Source organism: Panthera onca, chromosome A3, assembly GCF_046562875.1.
Source record: "Panthera onca isolate mPanOnc1 chromosome A3, mPanOnc1 haplotype 2, whole genome shotgun sequence".
Classification (NCBI taxonomy): Eukaryota; Metazoa; Chordata; class Mammalia; order Carnivora; family Felidae; genus Panthera; species Panthera onca.
Genome location: NC_138341.1, coordinates 53,528,377 through 53,545,468, shown reverse-complemented (window position 1 = coordinate 53,545,468; position 17,092 = coordinate 53,528,377). Strand labels below are relative to the sequence as shown.

The 17,092-nt window shown below is 44.3% G+C and overlaps 1 protein-coding gene across 4 annotated transcripts in view; it reads left to right on the top strand.

The window, feature by feature from the left end:
• The window catches only part of ANXA4 (annexin A4), a 161,599-nt gene that overhangs the window by 93,592 nt on the left and 50,915 nt on the right, over positions 1 to 17,092 (top strand). The window contains exon 1 of one of the 4 annotated variants that reach the window (XM_060659355.3): positions 5,912 to 6,384. The exons of 2 other annotated variants lie outside the window; for them this stretch is intronic. The gene's annotated coding sequence lies outside the window, so the exon portion shown is untranslated. Of the gene's footprint in view, positions 1 to 5,911; positions 6,385 to 17,092 lie in introns of those variants that run through there. One more of the 4 variants, XM_060659372.3, reaches the window with a different exon arrangement.

Below are 17,092 nucleotides of genomic sequence, written 5' to 3'. Positions count from 1 at the left end.
CGGTCCGTGAGTTCGAGCCCCGCGTCGGGCTCTGTGCTGTCAGCTCAGAGCCTGGAGCCTGTTTCAGATTCTGTGTCTCCCTCTCTCTCTGCCCCACCCCTGTTCATGCTCTGTCTCTCTCTGTCTCAAAAATAAATAAACGTTAAAAAAAAAAATTAAAAAAAAAAAAGAAAAGAAAAGGCACGTGGGAGGGGACCCTCGGTGGTTCAGTTGGTTAAGTGTCTGACTCTTGATTTTGGCTCAAGCCATGATCTCATGGTTTGTGAGATCGAGCCCCACATTGGGCTCTGTGCTGACAGTGCAGAGCCTGCTTGGGATCCTCTCTCTCTCCCTCTCTCTCTGCCCCTCCCCCACTTGTGCCATCTCTATCAAAATTAATACATAAACTTTAAAAAATAAAAATAAAGGAAAGGTGCTTGGGAGATCAATTTTTTGAAATCTTACATGGCTGAAAATATCTTTATGAACCCCCACATTTGACCAATGGCTTGAGTGGCTATGAGAATCTATGTTGGAAATTGTCTCTCAGAATTGTAAAAGCATTATTCCATTGTCTTTCAGTTTGATGTGTTGCAATAGAGAAATCTGATGCCATTCTGGTTCTTGATCCTTGGTTTTGTAGGGGTCAATGGCAGGTTGCTCCAAGATGGGCTGCTTTGGCATGAACATTATTTTCAGTTAAACAATCAAAACCCAGGAGATTTAAGAAAAGCTCTTTACCTCCCCCTCAACTGCCTGGCTGTACCAGGAAGAGAGCTATTAACATATTCCTCTTTACCCAAGAAACTTATCCACATAATAGGGCAACTTTTGTTTTCCAAACACCTCCTCTCACCTTCCTGCTAATGGTCTTTCTCCCCTTTGTATCCTCAGACCCCTACCCCTCTTCTTATCTCATATAAGTGTCATATAACACCACTGTCTTTGGAATTTCCATGTCTGTGTGGATTTTGTGTATGTATGCTACTAAATTTGACTTTCTCCTGTTAACCTGTCTCATGTCGATTTGATTCTTAGTCCACCTAGAAGGACCCTGAAGGGTAGAGGAAATTCTTCCCCCCTTACAGTATGTAATCTCATTTTTTCCCTCTGGGTGCTTGTAAGATCTTCTCTATATCCCTGGTCTTCTGAAATGTTATCATGATGTACCTTGATATGATTCTGGTTTTTTCCCATTGTGTTGGACTCAATGAGCACTTTCAGTGTGGAAAGTGGAGATAGGCTAATCACATCAGGGACAGTAAATCAGTGGTAAAACTCCCAGGGCTGATTCAAAAGTGAAGACTGACCTGATGTAATTCTTGAGTTAACTTTGTAAGCTCTTAAACTCCTTTGAGTTCTCAGATACCAGGCCAACCGGAGCCAGAGAATTGATGATGTTGACCCTTGCCAGCCTTTTTGTGACTTTGAGTTGGACTCTATTACCCAAAGATGACTTTTGCCGAAATTCCTTGCTGAATGCATCACTGCATAAGCCCCTTCTGAATGTCTATGAACTCTTAGCTTAAAACTTCCCCAGTGTTGTTCAGGGACACACTACTTGGTGAAATATTCCAATGTTCTCCTTTACATGTTACAAGTAAAACACTTCCTTTTCCTATTCTTTGACCTGGTTGTGTCTGTTGGCTCCACACTCACCAAGAGGCAAACCCAGTTTCGGATAACAATACCCTGTAGTTTTAAAAATATATAATTGAATTATTTAATTGATTTCTTCTCTGTTTCCCAGATGTCTTGGGCTGGCTTTCAAATTTTTTATCATTTCTTACTTCTTTCTCTTCTTTTTGCCTTTTTCTATACATCCTAGAATATTTCTTTATCTTCCCACCACTCTATTGAGTTTTTTGTTTTTGCTATCATATTTTTAATTTACAAGAGCTCTGTTTGGTTCTCTGAGTGTTTCATTTTTAGAGAATCTGTTCTATTTTTATTCTCATTCTTTTTATTTCTCAAAGGAAATTGATAATGGGTTTTTTAAAGTTTTCTTCTCTCTCTCTACTCTGTTTCTTCAAAGTTCCTTTTTTCCATTCTGATTTATGTCAGATCCTTCCCTTAAATTCTGATGACCTTCAGCTGTCTGTTCTTATTTAAGAGTGTCAGAGCAAAACAAAATAAAACAAAACAAGACACCTAGTTAAATTTGAATTTTAGATAAAAGACATACTTAGAGTAGATATGTATTTAAACTTTAGTAAAAAGTTTTTGATTGTTTATTTGGAATTCAATTTAACTAGGTGTCCTCTATTTTATCTAGCAACCCTAGGAGTGAGGTCTTAAATGCTACCTGGAGGCTCTATGCATGCACGTAGGACTTCGCTAAGGGAAATTCACTAAAGGGTTGTTCCGGTTTCATTGAACACCTGATGACAATCTCTTTAGGTCTTTACTCTCCCCAAAGAAGAATATTCCCAATTCTGTACTCTGGCTACCAATGCTGTAGGAGCCCTTTGAAGGAAGAATACTGACAAGTTCAATATTCATCATATTAAGTTTCATATAGATCGTCAATATCAGTACCGTTTCCCTAGCTAAGTATGGCCACTGTTAAATAGAAAACCACAGGGCCAAAATGGCATCATGTAGGACAAGGCCCCAAGTCATTAAGCCAAGACTTAATACCTAACCGGACTGCAGTTTCCAACCTCCCAGAAATGTAACCTTTAACCAGTCATGGAATTTCCTGGTCAGCACTAGGAAATTTACTGATAGACCCCTTCTGTTCCCCTTAGGAGGGCAACCTTGTCTAAAACAATGGACTCTTTGCTAATAATTTCCTTTTTTCCACTCCCTCCCTACCTTTAAAAGCCTTTCCTTTTCTGTGGGCCTTTGGAGTTCCCCCCTACTTGCTAGACAGGATGCTGCCTGATACGTGAATCAATTAATAAAGCCAATTAGATCTTTAAAATTTACTTTAAAATTTACTTGGTTTAATTTTTGTTATTTAACATGGCAAATTTTTGTTAGTCCCCCCATTCAGGGATGGAGCCTAAATCGCCTTCCCTTGAATCTGAGCTGGCCTTAGTGACTTGCACGAATTATAGAATGCAATGGAAATAACATTCAGGGGCTTTCAAGCCTAGGTAATAAGAAGCCTAATAATGTCTTCCTGGACAAAGGATCTCTTAGAGTATCCTTTCTGGGAGCCCCGAGCCTCCCAGTAGGAAACACGACTACCCTGAGACTGCCATGTGGAGAGAGCATGCTTAGATGCTCTGGTGGAGAGTGCCAGCTGAGATCAGCCTTCCAGCTCACTTTGCTATGATACCAGACACGTGAATGAATCCTCCAGAATGGCCTATCTGCCAGCTGAATACTGCTAAGTGACCTTTGCTGATGTCATGTGGAACAGAAGAGTTGCCCAGCCAAGACTTGTCCAGATTCAGACCTGCAAGAACATGAGATACGATAAAATGATCATTGTTTTAGGTTACCAAGTTTTGAGGTACTTTGCTAGGGAAACTTAAATAACCAGAATAACTTGACTATACCTGGTAAGTCCCATTCAAGAGATCTTTTGCTTTATGCCCTCGAGAGAATATATTTTCAGTCTTTTGCCGAAGTATGAGAGGGGCAGTGGCAGCTGTGCAGTACTAGGGATTCTACAGACTTAGAAAATATACACTGTTTTTATTCTTAAGTATATATCTACTTTCAGAAGCACATGGTACATCAGTACGTATCCTGAGAAATTCTGAGAATCCTGAAATCCTGAAAAATCCTGAGAAATTTCATGTTGCTTCTGTTTTTTAAGTTTATTTATTTTGAGAGAGAGAGAGAGAGAGAGAGAGCATGAGTGGGGGAGGGACAGAGAGAGAATCCCAAGCAGGCTCCACAGGGTCAGTGAAGAGCCGGACGTGGGGCTCGAACCCACAAATTGTGAGATCATGACCTGAGCCAAAATCAAGAGCCAGAGGCTTAACCGACTGAGCCACCTAAGAGCCCCTCTCATGTTGCTTCTCACGTTTACCTACTCTGGGCTTGAGAATTCTTTTTCTCAGGTCTGCTAAGTCAATTACCACATGTCTATCTGCTTTCCAGCTTCCAAAGTTTTGTTCTTTTTCCTCTCTTGTTATCTTGTTCTTGTGAGATTTTTGTTTTTAATCTGCAGTTGCTTTAGTTGGATTTCAAGAGGGAAATGAGGCAAATGCATGTGCTCATTCTATCTCTAAAGTTTCCTTCCAGTCTTTAATTTCAACAATTACATTAATTTTTAAAATACACTATCTTTGGGGCACCTGGGTAGCTCAGTCGGTAAAGCTTCTGACTTCAGCTCCCATCATGATCTTGCAGTTCATGAGTTTGAGCCCTGTCCTGACAGCTCACAGCCTGGAGCCTGCTTCAGATTCTGTGCCTCTAGCTCTCTGCCCCTCCCCCATTCATATTCTCTCTCTCTCTCTCTCTCTCTCTCTCTCTCTCTCTAATGCAGAACAATTTTAAAAATTAAAATAAAATAAAATACATTGTCTTAGATCAGGCTCCCTAGAAGCAGAACCGGAGATGAAGATTCTTGTGTAAGTGCCTTACTCAGTAAGGGAGCACTCTCAGGAAAAACCTGTACTTGAGACAAGCAGGGTAATGCAAAGGAAGATGCAGAATACAGGTGTGGTTTCTGCAGAAATTTAGCCCAAGCCTAAGCCCACAGGAGCTCTTGAATATGAAGGGTATCACAAATGTATTCCTGGCCTTTTGTACCCCATAAAGTTAGCTTTGACTATGTCTCCTCAACCTGATGTGAGGGCAGTTATGGGAGAAAGGGGCAGCCGTCAGTAAAGGTGATTTTGGCAGAGTGCATCAGCTCCATTCCCAACCTTTTACTTTTTTTAGAGTAGCCTAATTGTTAATTTTTCAGGGATGCAATAGTCTTCTCTAGTCACTCAGGAAATGAATTATCCCATTTCATTCTTTTCCTCCTGATTTTGTTTCCTCTAGGTTAGTTCGGAAACGGAAGCTCAGAAACTTTAAGTTACCAAGCAGAGAAAAGGATCAAAACCAGGGCTAGAATCTAAACCAGTCTGATCCTAAAGCTCATTTCTTAACCATGTTAAACCACGTCCTTTTGGTACATCTTAATGAAATAATTTAAATGTTACCTCTCTGGCTTTAAGGGTGTAATAGTCTCTTGGATTTGGTCTACTGGATAGCAAACACACTCACCAAAGCTACCTACCCTCTGTCAAATAGAATCCGTATTTGCCGGTAGACTCAAAAGATTTATTCTGGGGGCACCTGGGTGGCTCAGTCAGTTAAGCGTCTGACTCTGGCTCGGGTCATGATCTCATGGTTCGTGAGTTCAAGCCCCATGTCGGGCTCTGTGCTGACAGCTCAGAGCCTGGAGCCTGCTTCAGATTCTGTGTCTCCCTCTGTCTCTGACCCTCCCCCCATTCATGCTCTCTCTCTGTCTCAAAAAAAAAAAAAAAAAAAAAAAAAAAAGATTTATTCTGCAAACTTTCACTGAATACCTACTATGCGCTAGAAGCCACACTAGGCGTGTGTGCAAAGACGGCCTAGACTCAGTTGGTGCCTTCAAAAAGCCAGTGTTAACTCGAGGAGGCAGATACGAGCGCACGTGAAACTGTTTTTACAAGGCGTGAGCGCGGCTCCCCGGCCCAACCTAGAGGCTACCGACCAGCACCAAACCTGGGAATTTACCGGGGAGAAGAGATGGGTCTGGGGGTGCTCCGAACTCCTGTTCCCAAAGGTTTCCCCAAGGAAAGGGAACTCTATTTTCCTCAAGGGAGATGTGGAAGTACTGGGAACTTTTTGGGGTATTCGTTTGAATGTGCAAGAGGGAAACAAAATGTGCCGCTGGGATTTCACTTCCCACTTTTCCGGCCGCAGGCTGGGCGAGAGAAAGTGCAGTTTTCCGGGGAGGGAGCTGTGATTGGCGGCGGGACTCCGGCCTCTGCGAGCACGGGGAGGGCGCCGGAATAGCCCGGGGGCTCAAACTTCCTAGAGTGTAGGGGCGCCCGGACGCCGCAGACCCGGAGAGTCCAACTGCTCCGAGTCTGCGGGGGCAGACACGGAGCTGGGCGGTGTCCGGCAGAAGGTGCGATCCGGACGGGCGCCGAGGCCGGGGAGCCTGGACAGCGAGACCTGTCACCGGCGGGGCGCGGGCACGTGCCCGGTGCAGCCTCAGGCCTGGGGGCCAGATTGGCCCCTCGCTGGGCCGTGGGGCGCGGCGGTGCTGGCCCCTGGCCCCAGGTGCGCTACGCCCCCCGGAGGATTTTCCGGTCCCGTGTGCAGAGGGACGACCAGGAACTCGGGCTCAGTCTCCACCCCGAAGTGGGGCGGGTCCGCCCGGAATAAGACCCGCTGTCCGGCCCCGGCAAGGGTGTGTTCTGCGCGGCCTCAGAAGACGAGCGCTGCCCATTCTCGGCACTAGCGGTAAGGGGGCGCCAGGACGGGGGATCCTGGGCTCGGGGAAGGGGGCGCAGCAGCCTCGGGGAGCCTCGCGGGGACAGCCCTGCGCCGCGCCCAGGAGGGGGTGCCCGCCGTCGGCCTGCGGGCGGGGCTCGGCGGCCACGGGGTGGAGCTGGCGCCGCCGGGCCGGGGCTCGCTCGTGGTGGGCCAAGCGGAGGCAAACGCGGCCCACATCCACCGGTACCTTCCAGAAGGAGCAGTTTATACGGCTCAGAAAGTAGACCAGAGACCACAACAGTTATTCATTGTGCCAAGCACTGTGCTGGCTTTGGGAATTAACTAGAAAGGATTGAGTTAATACTCCCTGCAGCTGACTCCATCTCATACCTAAGTTTTCTTTTGAATTCTTTCTTTCCTCTTTTTAAGAAACTACTCCCTTTCCCTAGTTTCTTACCCTTTTCTTGTCGTGTATCTAATGCCCCCAGCATAATGTCTGGCTGGCACATGGGAATCAGTTGTTATTATGAGATACATGACTTGAGCCTGAGAGTGGCACGGTCTCACTCTTTTGTCTTGGCTTTGACTAGCGGGAGATTTGGGGCTGAAGAGGCTATTGCTTTTCAACAGTCTGCCCCACTTGAAGTGTTTCCCAGGTTGATGCAAGTCTGTGAGGTGTAACGAGTAACCCACACCTTTTGTGACAAGTGGCCGGCCATCTGCTCTCTCCCGCTGACGTGGGAAGAATGGATAGGGTCCCCCCCTCCAAATTATCCATCCCACCTCCTCCTTACATTGCAAGTAACACGACTGATAGCCAAACCCTCGCTCTTTAGTTGCCAGGGAGCTGTCAGATGACAGAGAGGCGAAAGAGCAAGCAGGAGAGGAAGAGAACAGGAACGAGAAAATGGGTACTCACAGCCCCCCGAAATCTGCTTCCTTCCTTCCTTGCCAGAGCCCAGCCCTATCTGGCCAAGGCCAGATCCCTTACATTCAGCTCAGGCCAGATTTCTCTTGTTTTGGGGAAACACATGCACACACACTCAAGCACATGACTATTAGATCAAGGGTGTCTATGACTTTCCCTCCCAAATATTTTTACATTTGGTTAGGGATCGTTTTTTCTCTGAAAGCAAGTTAGAGAGTAACATGCACAGTCAAGTCAAACCACACCAGTCCTCAGCATCTTGAAGACTGAGCCTTCTGGTCATCCATAGACTCCTATCCTTTGGCCCATTTCTTTGCTGATGTCTGGCCACTCATTTGTTTTCCCCATCTTGATCCTCTGCTTGTAGACTAAGCCTGTTCCTCTTAGGGGGATGAGGGGGGATGGAGGTGAGTGTCAGGCACTGCCAGGGAATACTAGGAGCTTCAGAATAAATAAGGGGGGGGGGTTCCTTGGGTGTCAACTTTACCCAGACATTTGGGGTTAAAATACTTTTTATGCTAAAACAATCATATATTTTGGAGTAGAATTCAGAATTTGTATACTTTTTAAATGTAAAACAGGAAACTTTAAAAAAATTCTTCTGCTTGGGCTTTGGGCTGTGCTTTGGCCCAAAGCTAGCCCTTGAGGGTTTCTTTTCTTTTTTCTTTTTTTTCTTGAGGGTTTATTTTCACTGCAGTTAGGGCTATAATGGCGGCAATTTGATAGGCACTGTGATGTCTTCCCTGGAGGGACTTTGAATAACAGTCATGCTTGGTTAATAATCTAATCTTCATTTCCACCTGAGGTAGGGTTAGTAACCTTGTGTTACAGATGAGGGGGGCGTGGAGACACGTATTAATGCCCCTACATTCTTGAGGGGCTTGGCCTGCAGATGAGAGAATAAACTCACTCATTGTGGCGTTGGGCAGAGCTGGGTTGGATGGTTGGTTCTGTTGAATTTAAGTTGTGGCCTTTGAAACCCGTAGCCTGGGTGGACTTGGAGATGGAGAGCTTTCTCAGCAGAGGTGTCTAGGCAGGGGCCTGGTAGCCCCTTTTGGATGGGGCTGTGAAGGGCAGTAGGTTAAACTAATATGACCTATAAAGCCATATTTTTCCCTTCAGGGTACCTCAGAATCCCTCAGGAAGCTTGCATAGCATACAGATTCTTGCCCTACTCCCCGCAATTCTGATCCAGTATAACAGGGCTGGGTCCAGGAAAATGCATACTTAATAGGTTCCTTGGATGATTGCGATTCAGGTGTTTCTTGGACCTTGTTTTGAGAAACTAAGCTTTGGAAACACTTAAATGAATGTGCATGCCTGATAAATTGAGTAAAGCATTAACAGAAACACAGGACTTCGGGGAACTTAGCCTGTCATTGTGCTGTAAACTCTAATAATGTGGTAAAACCTGGAATTGTCCCCATTCTCAAGGACAGCTCTTTATTAAATCTATTACATCAAATTCACCCCATAGTTTTCCAGTGCTTGACACCCCAAGACCAAATAAAGGGTCTAAACTAAAGGGGTTTTGTTTGCTTGTTTTTAAGCTTAATTGAAACTGAGATGGATTACTATATTAAGATTATTTTCCCTAATAATTTAGGATTTCTAAGGCCCGTTGCTTGTTTAAAAAAAATTTTTTTTAATGTTTATTTATTTTTGAGACAGAGCACAAGTGGGGGAGGGGCAGAGAGAGAGGGAGACACAGAATCCCAAGTAGGCTCCAGGCTCTGAGCTGTCAGCACAGAGCCAGACGCGGGGCTCGAACTCACGGACTGTGAGATCTTGGCCTGAGCCGAAGTCAGACGCTCAACCGACTGAGCCACCCAGGTGCCCCCACCTTGCTTATTTTGAAATTAGGAGTGACATGTTAGTGTTCAGTGTTTGAATTGGACTAAGAGCTTTTGCTATGGGAACCTGAAGCACCACTTTGGAAGAATTCTTTTTAAATGTTCAAGATACTTGAGGTCAGTAAATTGCCATACTGCTTCTTGGTCTGTTTTGCTAGGCATAAGAACCCAAGTGAATGTTTGCACTAGAATGAGCCATAACAGCAAGAGGGGAGAATTGCAGCTATAGGCCAGACTGTAAATTGCTTTGGAAACACCTTCATCCACCCTACTTCCCCTTTCCCCTTTAAGACGTAGATATAACACAGCATAAGCAGGCTGACTTAGAGCAGGAGGCCCAGAGAGTGCCCTTTGTCAGATCAATAGAAAGACCTCCCTACCCAGTCACTGTGGATTCATTCCTGAGTTGAGGCACTCCCGTCACTCCTCCTAAGAGGTAACATTAAATTATTACCAGAAGCTAACATAGAAGGACTGGTTTGTGAGTGGGAACAAGTTCTCCTAATTTATGTGTAATTGAGTCATCTCCCCTGGAAGAAGTCCTTAATAGATACAAGCCTGTTGGTATAATCAGTCCCCAGCATCTTCCCTCTCCTCTCCAGGGGGCTCAGAAAGTTTCTGGGTCCTGCCTAGCTTTAACTTCTGCTATTGATGCTTTTTGGTGCTATACAAGAATCTCTTGACTCAGTAATTCTTATCCTTGTTAGTTAGGACCACTTTGAGAATCTGATTAAAGCCATGAAGTTCTCTTGAGAAAAAGAAACACATATTTGACATTGCTCATACAATTTCAAGGGGTTTATAGACATCTGTCTAAACTCAATCATGGATACATAGCAGTTATGTAGGTATACTGTTCAGAATTGCCCTAAAAGTTGTCAGTTTGTCAAAATTTAAAAAATGGTTTTGCCTTTGTTCTGGCAATTTGAATTCTGAACTTATCATAAAGATATACTTGGATATGTATGTAGAGGCATGTGTATAAGGATATATATACTGCAGCCTTGTTTGTAGCAGCAAAAGAGTGGAAATGAACTAAATATCTATCACCAAGGGGCTGGTTAAATTATGGAACATCCATTCAGTGCAATACCATGCAGCTATTAAAAAGTGATGCAGGTTGAGGGGCTCCTGGGTGGCTCAGTTGGTTAAGCATCCATCTCTTGATTTTGGCTCAGGTCATGATCTCGCAGTTTGTGAGCTCGAGCCCTACATTGGCCTCTGCCCTAGCAGTGTGGAGCCTGCTTGGGGTTCTCTCTCTCTCTCTCTCCCTCTCTCCCTCTCTCTCTCCCTCCGTCCCTCTCTCTCTCCCTCCGTCCCTCTCTCTCTCCCTCTCTCCCGCTCTCCCTCTCTCCCTGTCTCCCTCTCTCCCTCCCTCCCCCACTCTCTCTGCCCCTCCCCCCCCTCTTTTTCTTTCTCTCTCTCTCTCTCTCTCTGCCCCTCTCCCTGCTTGTGCTCTCTCTCTCTCAAAAAAAAAAAAAAAAAAAAAAAAGTGATGCAGGTTGATAGGAACAGATACAGATTGGTATTGAAGATACATTTTTTAAAAAGCAAAATACAGGTGTGCAGTGTATGCTGTTTCTTTTGTAAGAATAATGGAAGCTATTTGTAGTCTATATGCTTGTTAATGCATTAAATATTTCCAATAGTATGCACTATAACAGTGGTTGCTATAACTAGGTAGGGGGTAAAGTTCATCCAGATTTACCACTTTATACCTTTATACGTTATTTGAATTTTTATCATATTTTTTTAAAATAGAGAGTTACAGCTATCATCTACCCATTTAACATTGTTTGTGAAGAGGGAGAATGAAGTAGAAATGAAAAGTAGGTGGGCCAGGTGACTTAGTTAGCTGAGCGTCTGACTCTTGGTTTTGGCTTGGGTTATGATCCCAGGGTCGTGGGATCAAGCCCTGTGTTAAGCTCTGTGCTGAGCATGAAACTTGCTTAAGGTTATCTCTCTCCTCTGCCCCTCTCTCCTCTCCCTCTGACCCTCTCCCCAGCTCCTGTGCTCTCTCTCTAAAAAAAAAAAAGTATATTATCAAATTTTTCCAACCTCAAAATTAATACATGATCATATACTTTCTTATTTGTATACAAAGAGCTAACATGCAATTATGCTTCATTTTCCAATGAGATGTAATAGCAATTGCTCATTCTTGTCATACATTTCAGTTGGATTAATTATTTATTTGACTTCACTCCAGCTAGTTCCAAAAGGAATGTAAGGTGCCTTGAACTGCATGGTGGAGAAAGCTCTGATTTAAATGGTCTGATCAGTTCCATGTGTGTTTAGCTGCAGAAGCAGAGAGAGGAGGTAGATGGAATATGTCCCAGCTTGTAGACTAGATAGACCAGCTTGCAGGGCCCTAGGTCGAAGTCCTAGCAGTGATATCAGACCTTGGCACTGAGGGGCCCGGCCTTGGCTCCAGAGCCTGGACCTCGTCTTCAGCCAGATGTGTCTTAGTCAATGAGGGCTCTGCCTCTGCATGTCAGAGCCTCCGTGTCACAGATATTAATAGGTAATGTTCACCAGTGTTTCCTATGAGCCTGACCCTGTGCCAAACAACTGGCGTGTTATTTATTAAATTTTCATCCATATTATGGGGGTGCTACCATTATTGCCCCATTCTATAAGTGAGGAAACTGAGGCACAAAGGGGTTGAGCAATTTGCTGGAGGCCACATACTAGCAAGCGGTAGAATCAAGATTTGAATATAGCAGTCTGATTCAATATTTTGTGCTCTGTCACTCTTTTATACTGTATAATGGATTAAGAATGGGGAATCAGCCTGAATAGGCAGGGCTGGGACATTGAGATGACTGTGGGGCTGGACCCTTTCAGAGGGGAAGAGGTAGAGCCTGTGTCCATACCACTTGTCCATGATGAACTCCATCCTAACCTTGTAAGTATCCAGGGGGTCCCATGTGATAGATGAGTGAGGAGTGTGACAGGCACAGACCAAGGCAGTGTGCTGCTCTTGGTTCCATAGGCCCATCCATGTGGTAGCAACACTTGGGGCAGCATTTAAAGGTAGGAGAGACAGGTCAGCACTTTGGGGAAGGGTCGTTAGGTGCTAGGCAGGCTGTCAGCAGCCCCTGCCACATGGATAAAGTTTCACTTATTTATTATATAATGTGACAGGCACTAGAGATTCAAAGATACAGCACACAGACTCCATCCTTAGGGAGATAAACAAGCAAATCAATAATTCAAAGCTCCTAGGACTGCGTGATAAATGATTTGATACACTATGCACAGACTGCCGTGGAACAATAGAGGAGGTGTACCTAACTCCATCCATCGTGGGTGGTCAGAGAAGGCTTCCTGGAGGTGGGTAGGAGAAGAAAAGTTTATGTACAGGCTTGAGGATGACAAAGCAAGACCATTATTCACTGGAGGTGTGGCATATTGATCGGAGCTGGTCCCAGACGGAAGAGTGAGAGGGCGCTCAGAAATTAAGGTCATTCTGTAGGCCTGCAGGAGCCGGGACCAATCAGTGTTGGGGGACAGGTCCTAGAAGGTCCAAGGATTCCATAGTTAGAACTTCTATCCTGGATTGTAGATCCCTATTTTCTTTCACATCTGTTCTATTGCTTAGTACAGTTATCTTTTTATTTTTTATGTTTTAAATGTTTATTTATTTTTGAGAGCGTATGCCAGCAGGGGAGGGGGAGGGGCACCGTGACAGGGAGAGGGAGAGGCAGAGAGAGGATGGGGACAGAGGATCTGAAGCAGGCTCTGTGCTGATAGCAGACTTAATCTGGGTGAGGGGCCTCTCCAGTATGCATGCTCCTGTCTCTCTGTGATTCTCCTATCACGGGAACGGTCACACCTTATTGTGTCTAATTCTAGGCCTGGGCCGACCCCTCAGCTCTGAGTTCCTCTGAGGGCAAGAACTGTACAACCTCCATCTCCTGGCCTAGCATATAGTGTGTATTATTGTGTGTGCTGAGTGAGTGTATGATTTCCCATGGCCTGGAAAATTTAGTCCAGCCTCCAAGCTCACAAAATGAACCATTTGTGAAAATTCTCTCTCCGGCCTTTGTCTCCCACCACTCTCTCCATGGTCTAAAGCTCCAGCCCCACCCTGAATGAAATATTTTCCAAAGCATAGCTGAAGCTTCACTTTTACTATTCTCTCTCTGCCTGCAAAACTCTTTTGTCATTGGAATCCTATCTGTCCTTGGAAGCCTAAGTCACATGAGAGCATTTGACTGGGGAGAGGGCAGGGTTGGGGTGGGGAGCTTTGTCTTCTCCCACCATGCAACTCTGATAAGTTACCACGTGCCGCTTTGTCTTTGAATTGGCTGTGTATCGGTTTATTTCTCATACATGCTCCTTGACAGCAAGATACTGTCTCCTCTGTCTTTGTTTCTGTCACAATGCCTGGACCTGATGGGGCAAAATCAGTATTTATGTAAGGACTATGAGTGCCTGCATGCATGGTGAGCGGCAGTTTTGGAACTGGGGTCTCACACAAGGGACCACCTCTGTGAGAAGCAGGGCCTGGAACAGGATTTGAGGGGAGTAACCAGAGGTGCTTATTGTAACTAGATTCAATAAGGGCTTTGGGCCCCACCCAAGATTTACTGACTCAAGCTCTAGAATACAGCAGCTCCCAAATCTGTATTTCTAAACACTCCCCAGGTGATTTTTGTGCTCACTAAAATTAAAGAATTTTTTCCTGGAGATCATGTTTGGTGCTTTACAGTGTGTATTATAATTAGGATCCTTTTGAAGCCATAGCTACAGATGCGGTATCCCGACATCATCCAAGGCCAGAAGAAAGGAGGAAGGTGGCAGGCTAACTTTGTCTTTTTAGCCCTGGGGGGGGAAATCTTTCTCCAAGCCTCTTGGTAGGTTTGTTCTTATTTCTCATCGGTCAGAGTGGGTCACGCGGCCACTTGAAAACTGTTTGTTGCCATTGGAATGGGGTTGCCTTAGACCAATCATTATTTCTTTCCTGGTTTTCCAAGCCCAACCACTAAACCCATGAAAGTTCTCTAATGAGGAAAGAAGGTATGATGGGGATTGACATTATTACTAATCCTCTCAGAAATCCTGCACAACAGTCACTACTATGTCAAAATTTTATGCCAGAATAGAGTAGCCGTCTTAGGTGAGATTAAATCTGGAGGGCAGAGCAGAGACTGGAATTTGGCCCTTGTTCTGGATTCCCAGCCTGCTATGTCCAGCACAGAATGAGCTCCATTACAGCCCCTGCCAGCATGTGGGAAGAGAATTGAATTCAGAGTTTCACAGATATCATAAAATAACAGATCAGGTCTGCCAGGAGTAATACATGTTTGCAGTGAATGTTTTTGAGAACTCTACTATTTAAATAATCTTGGTCGAATACATTTCCTGAGTTATATTTATGCAGATATTTGAAAAAAATGTTAATGTTGGGTGCCTGGGTGGCTCAGTCAGTTAAGTGTCCAACTTGGGCTCAGGTAATGATCCCATGCTTTGTGAGTTCTAGTCCCTGCATGGGGCTCTCTGCTGTTGGCACAGAGCCTGCTTCAGAGCCTCTGTCTCCCTCTCTGGCCCTCCCCCTGCTCATATGTGCTCTCTCTTTTTCTATCTCCCAGAAATAAGTAAGCATTAAAAAAATGTTACTTTATGACTTTTCCCTCATTGCTATAATTTTTCCTGTTTTTACCCCCACTCCCTTATGCTTGATGTATGATCATGAATGGGAATCTATACTTAGGAATGACCATGAAGCATTTTGAGGACCTTTCTGAGCATCAGTAGTTGGAATCTAGAATCATTACTGTAGGGCAATAGTTCTCAAGTTTGAGAATGCATCAGAATCACCTGGCGGGCTTCTTAAAAACCATATTGCTGGGCCCTGCCCTCAGAGTTGTAGATTCTGTGGTATTGAGTCCAAGAACGTGCACTTTTAACAAGTTCCCAGCTTATGGTAACATTGGTCTGGAAACCACACTTTCATAAACGCTGAGTTATATGAACTTCTTTTAGATTGAAATACTGGTCTGGTATTTATTGAAAAGATAACATAATGAGATTTTAATTGTGCACGTGGAACATTCTATTCTTTCCAGGTTCTCTTGAGCTCCCTATTATAGCTGCCCTGGGGTCTCCCCACTGAGGCTGTGATTTGGACAGACTAGATTCCCCAGACTTTCTTTGGTTTGGTGAATCTGTGGGAGGCTTATTCCTTGGAAGTGAGAGGGTGGAGTGACACCCACATGCCCTCCCTCCAGGCCAGACATGGTTGTGAAATACTCGAGACACAGCAGTGGAATATGATATGGTTCCACATATGAGATACCTAGTAGCTAAATCCAGAGACAAGAAGTAGAATGATGGCTAACAGAGGCTGAGATAAAGGAGAAATGGGGAGTTACTATTGAATAGGTACAGGATTTTTGTTTGGGATGATGGAGAAGTTCTGGAAATGGATAGTGGTGATGATTGCATGACATTGTGAATGTAATTAATACCACTGAATTATACACTTAAAATTGGCTAAAATGGTAAGTGTTGTTATGTATATTTTACCACAATTTAAAAAAATATCTTGCTTTCGTTACTGTCTCCCAGTGGTCTGCTGGAAGGTCCTTGTATTAGCCTATTAGAAGTGATTGTTAAATTGTCAGGGGTTTGTGACCTGATGGTTAAATATAGTCACTATTTAAAATTCAATTATATGAATTTAGGAGCAAATAAATTACATTAGGGGCGCCTGGGTGGCTAAGTCCGTTAAGCATCTGACTTCAGCTCAGGTCATGATCTAACCGTCTGTGAGTTTGAGCCCTGCGTCAGGCTCTGTGCTGACAGCTTGGAGCCTGCTTCAGAATCTGTGTCCCGCCTCTCTCTCTGCCCCTCCCCTGCTCGTGTTCTGTCTCGCTCCCAAAAATAAATAAATAAATGTTAAAAAAATTTTTTTAAAGTATCTCTTTCCCGGGGCGCCTGGGTGGGTCAGTCAGTTAAGCATCCAACTTCAGCTCAGGTCATGGTCTCACGGTTCATGAGTTTGAGCCCCACAGCAGGCTTCCTGCCATCAGCACAGAGCCTGCTTTGGATCCTCTGTCCACCCCTCTCACCTCTCTCTCCAATATAAAAAAATAAACATTTTTAAAAAATGAATAAAAGTATCTCTTTCCCATTGCTAGAACAATCACTTTATTTTATTTCTACTAGTTTTTCTTCCACCCTTTTCATGTTCCAATTGAGGGCACTCCTGCCCAGGATGTTAAAGTAACTCATTTACTATATGACTCATTTTGTTTACCACCCACTCAACTTAACCACAACCTCTTCTTTTCTTTCTTTTTTTTTTTTTTTTACATTTTTATTTTATTTTTGAAAGACAGAGCACAAGTGGGGGAAGAGCAGAGAGAGAATGAGACACAGAATCAGAAGCAGGCTCCAGGCTCTGAGCTGTCAGCACAGAGCCCGATGCAGGGCTCGAACTCACAAACTGTGAGATCATGACCTGAGCCGAAGTCGGGCAGTTAACCGACTGAGCCACCCAGGCGCCCCCAACCTCTTCTTTTCTATGCACCCCAAAATACCCAAAGGCACGGCTGTTTGGAAAGGGCTAGAGTTCAGTTTAAGAAAGTTTCCCTGGAAGATCCCAAGTAGCTGGTGCGTTATTCCTACAAACATATTCCAATCCTGCCCCACCAGAAAGATATGGTAAGGCCAGCAGTTTGCTGATAAACTGAACAGGTGGGCCTCCAAAGAAAGAAAACCCTGATTTATGGCCATTTCTTTGGCATAAATGCCAACATAACTGATTTCAAGTTACCAATGTTAGGTCACTGAATTTAGAACTGGAAATAGGTAGTAGTACACCATTATATTGTGTTTCCAGACAAAATAGACATAAGTAATCACAAGAACATATATGATAATAAAAGGTAGTAAAGTAATTAGAAAGTGATGTGATTTTAGGTATAACTTATCTATAAATATT